Source organism: Gymnoscopelus microlampas, assembly GCF_963454915.1.
Source record: "Gymnoscopelus microlampas genome assembly, chromosome: 5".
In the NCBI taxonomy this organism is placed as follows: Eukaryota; Metazoa; Chordata; class Actinopteri; order Myctophiformes; family Myctophidae; genus Gymnoscopelus; species Gymnoscopelus microlampas.
Genome location: NC_139942.1, coordinates 32,268,316 through 32,273,673, shown reverse-complemented (window position 1 = coordinate 32,273,673; position 5,358 = coordinate 32,268,316).

Here is a 5,358-nt window from a genome sequence, read left to right as displayed (position 1 = left end):
CAGTTTTTTTGGGAAAAAAAACCTTATATTGCTATAATATTCAGTGGTTCTCAAACTTTTTTCATGTCAAGGACCCCCAAAATGATATGTATTTGTCCGCGGACCCCCCCCCCCCCTCTCAAAAATATGTTGTCCCCGGGACCCCCAGAAGCAAAGATTTGAGTTAAAAATGTATTTATATATTCAAAGATTTGCAAAAAAAAAAATCCACACATTTCAAAAAAATAGCAGATCTACAAGCTCATAGCGCGGCACTCGGTGCCGCGCTATGAGCTTGTATATTCTGCTAATTTTGAATAGCCCAAAGAAATCTTAAAATGACACAGATGCGTTCCCGGTCTTAATGGGTTAAGACAAACAAAACAGAATAAAAAGTGTGCCTGATGAAAGTCATGGGGTGTGGATGGGATGGATGTGAGTGTGCGTGGGTTTTTCTCTCTCACTTATATCACAGCGTGCAATGGAAAAGTTGCAAAACTACAGGATTCTGTGCGTTCAAATTCACGGGAGTGTGTTTAATTAGTTGCCATCCGCATGCCCCTTGCCTACCTGACATGTCATTTTTACTTTTTTTTTTTTTTTTTTTGGAACATTAAGAAATATTCCATCCACTGATCCAGTGTAAGTAAGGCCTGTAAGTACCAAATAATACGATCCTAAGCTATTCTGTGAAATCGCCTCGCACGCGCTAAATCACTATCGCCTCCCGCATGGCGAACGATCATTTTAACCCATTAAGACCTGGAACGCATCTGTGTCACTCGAGATGTCTTTGGCTATTCAAAAATAGCAGATATACAAGCTCATAGCGCGGCAACCGAGTGCCGCGCTACGAGCTTGTAGATCTGCTATTTTTGAAAAAATCTTGGGGGAAAAAAAGTTTTTAGATTTTTTTCAAAAAACTCTTAGGATTTAGATTTTTTTTTTTAAGAATCGCCTCAGGTCTTAAAGGGTTAAACAGAAACCAAATACTTGACAAATAAATAACCGAGAGGGTGGTGGTGGGGGGGGTCAGTCCCCCCCCCCCCCCCCCCCCCCCCTCCCCGCACAAACAGCTTAGTATTTTGGTGCAGCACACAGCCTGCAGAGAGCAGCGCCGCCCTGCCAAAATAAAGATGAGCTGGGAGCTTGTTGTAAAGGTGAGACGTCTGCCATGGATGGCCCCTGAGATCTAATCAAGAGGGCTTAATATCCCCCACAGCGAGGAGACCTTGGCCCCTCAGCCCCCTCGGGCCCTGACACCCCCTGACGCCCCCAACCCCGGCTCAGCGCTCCACTCTCTCTCTGGCTGGCTGCCGTATAGCCAACAAACTCCACAAAGTTCTCTCTCTCTCTTTCTCTCTCTCTCTCTCTCTCTCTCTCTCTCTCTTTCTTATCCCATTAAGTCCTGAGGTTGATTCTACAAAACGTCTTCTAAATACTAACGGTTTTCTGAAAAACGTATGTTTCTATTATCAGTGGTGCTCAAACTTTTTCATGTCAAGGACCACCCAAAATGATATGTATTTGGCCACGGACCCCCATCACAAAATATGATGTTCCAGGGACCCCCCAGAAGCAAAGAATAGAGTTAAAAATGTTCGCTTTAAAACAATATACATTCAAATATTTGTCCACATTTTCCCGATTTTTCAAAAATAGCAGATCTACAAGCTCGTAGCGCGGCACTCTGTGCCGCGCTACGAGCTTGTATATCTGCTATTTTTGAATAGCCCAAAGTGTAAAATAATGCTTTTTTTAGCTCAAATCAAAAAATGACACAGATGCGTTCCCGGTCTTAATGGGTTATTCTCTGTCTCAACAGGGAGTGCCACACTGGCCAGTCAGTGATTCTGTTAGGAGGTGGTTCGGGGTTATTTCTTCCCCCTGTCTTCCTCTCCCTCCTATGTCCTCATTTTAACCCTCTGGGGAGGAGGTACTTCTTTAGCTCCCCGTGAATGGGCATTGCAAAAGGCACATCTCACGTTTGTTTGTATACCCCTGATATATACGGTATACAGGTATACGTACTGTATTATGTTTTCCCTGCATACACAGTAAATGTAAACTACTCTAAACACTGAGTTACGAAGGAATATATTTATAACTATGAACTAATACTGTAACTTTATAACTAATTCATAAATGGTATGTGTGCACTTTACATTGTAAAAGGCTAAATATAAGCCAAAACTGATCTTACATTAGGCCTTGGATGTAGTTCAATCTTTTATATATAGTTTTTTTCATCTGGGGTTTTATATTACCCCCTCTGACTTCCACCCTCTGACTATTAATGGTCTAACTATATTCAGGAATTGTGCTGCTGTAAGGCAAGTGCATTTTAGGCTCTGGCACCTTGCCCACTAGGCTTTCAGCAGCCATTGTCCACTTAATATGCGTACAGATGAATGAATGCTGCGCTATGAGTCGGAGCCATAGATACGTATAGCTGATGCAACACTCCTCTTGTTGGTTTTGGATCAGATAGACGTGTAAACAGTGAGGAACAGAGCAAACCTGACACCTCAGTTGGTGTGTGTAGGCCTATTGTACAGGATTCTAAGCCCCCCTCCAAGTCTCAAATCCATTTTTTATTTTCGCTGTATTGACTTTTTTTCCGTCTCCAGCCAAAGACATAATGAAGGCTTCCTGCAGCTGGCATGACCTAGCTTCTGTAGGGTATATGCAGACAAAACATTATTGTCTGCTGTGCTTCTTGTTTTTTCTTCTTCTTCTTAAAACAGTGTCACCGAAACAAAGAGAACTTTTGTCATTTTCCGTCTGTAACCAGACTAAAAGAATCGAAAAGCCCCAATAGCGGCCCTTAGAGGCTATGTTGTTTCTTCTCACATCCAAATCGGAACAAAGTGGTTTGAGCAATTCAAACCAATATTGCCATCCTTAGAGCCCTGTGCTCTCACTAGTGGAGATAAAGAATTATTGACAAATAGAAGACAACTTGGCCTTAGGAGTGGCAGTAGAGGAAAGGTAATGAGGATACTCAAATGGTTTAGGGTTCATCCACTATAGGAAGCGTGCATGTGATCAGCAAGTTTCATGGTAAACCGGGCCATTAGATTAGGAGATACCGTGTGTGCAATTGGAAAGTTTGACCTAATGGTAGCACCAGAGCGAAGGCAGCGCGGTCACCAAAATCAATAGGGTTTATCATCTCGGGAGAATGTAGGTGCACATTAAATTCCATGGCAATCCAGCCTGCACTTTTCAAGATATATTGTTTAGGACCAAAGTGTTGGATGGACGTATAGAGACGGAGGAATGGACCGACATCATTGCCGTCCTCATGCTTAATTTTATACTTTGTTGTTGCACGCCATTTATTGTCGCATTCCGAAAATAGCCGATCTATTTTTGGGGCAGAAACTGTTGCAAACTTTGCATGTTTTTCATATAATCCTTAACCTTGTGAGGAAAGTGTTGTACTTTCCGTATCTACTGATATGTTTCTCTTCGTCCACATTTTGAAACTCATGCCCACAATATTATATAGCTGTTTAACCCATTGAGACCTGAAGCCGATTCTACATGTCTCCTAAATCTCAACAGTATTCTGAAAAACCTATGTTTCTATATCAGTGGTTCTCAAACTTTTTCATGTCAAGGACCCCCAAAATGATATGTATTTGGCCGCAGACCCCCATCAAAATATTTTGTTCAAGGGACCCCCAGAAGCAAAGATTTGAGTTACAAATGTTCGCTATAAAAATATATATATTCAAAGATTTGCACACATTTTCACGATTTTTCAAAAATAGCAGATCTACAAGCTCATAGCGCGGCACTCGGTGCCGCGCTATGAGCTTGTATATCTTCTATTTTTGAATAGCCCAAAGTGTAAAATAATGCGTTTTAGCTCAAATCTAAAAATGATACAGTTCCAGGTCTTAATGGGTTAATCATTTCTGGTTAACAGAGACAGGAGTCACAAAGGAATTAGCAGTCAGCCCGGCATGCTGTACTGTAGTTCCACTGCTGGTGATCTAAACTTTCATTTCCCCTGATCACACAGTGTGGCAGGCATCCATTTTAGCCTAGACAGAGTCTCACGCGTATACACCCTAATAATTAATATCAGCACCCTCAGGTGTACTCAAAGTGGGACACGTTAATGTTACCGGGGGGCCCCTTGAGGGGCCGCGGTGTGGCGTTGTGCGGGGACCCTCAAAGTGCTCCTGCCAACAGACACCTCACCTTTTGTGGCTGTGCGTTTTCCCTGCTCTCCCACTGGCCCCGTGGTGCACACGCATTAGAAGAAAAGTTATTTTGAGCCGTAAGAAATTCAAATGAAGCCTCCCCTCACGCTATAACTTTTCCAGAGCATCCAGACCTTTGAGATTAGACAGCCGTCCTTAAAGCACAAGGGTCCGGGATAACAAACGGCATGTTTGAAGTGCTCCTCAGAGAACATCGGAGACACACACACACACACACACACACACACATGTACACTTAAAACACACGCCCTCGCATCCCCCTAGCTTTCCAGTGTGGACCTTGGCTTAATTAAATCACAAATGTATGGTGGTATATGTTTTAACCCATTAAGACCTGAGGCAGCGTCTAAAAAAAATCAAAATCCTAAAAAAAAAATCGGAAAAAAATATTTAAAAATAATTTTCACAATTTTTCAAAAATAGCAGATCTACAAGCTCATAGCGCGGCACTCGGTGCCGCGCTATGAGCTTGTATATCTGCTATTTTTGAATAGCCAAAGACATCTAAAGTGACACAGATGCGTTCCAGGTATCAATGGGTTAAGTGCCAGGGAGTTGTGTGTTTATGCGATAGTGAATGTAGTCTGAGTCTGCATAAATAAGTAGTGCAACAGCATGAATATTTATATTGTCAATATAATTAGCGACGTAGACTAATGGAGGCCATGTTTTGCACTTGAAGCCATGCCAATTTTTTTGTGGTTGTTTATTTTCCGGCTTGTTGTCCCAGCAGTAGCGCTAAATAAGGAACATCATTATTCCCAAAACATTATGCATTCGCTAGCTGTAGTGCCACGCACATGACCACTCCAGTGCCACGGCCGATATCGAAGTTCTGCTTTTCTCTTATTTTTTCCCCCCAATTATAATGATGTTTTTATTGTTAATAGCGCGTTCATTTGTTCCTAATTAAGTCATTTTCCTTGCCATTTGACAAGGCAAACGGCAATTGCAATTAGGGTTTTGCTTTTATTCTGTTAATACGAGTCACCAGATCATGGTCTATTTTAATAACCACAACAGCAGGGAGCATTCCACGAGTCCAAGCATAATACGATGATTATTATTCAGAGCTATACAGTAACAATCCCCATGTCTCTCTCTTGTGTTTGTGTGGTCTCGTGTGTGTGTGTGGTGTGAG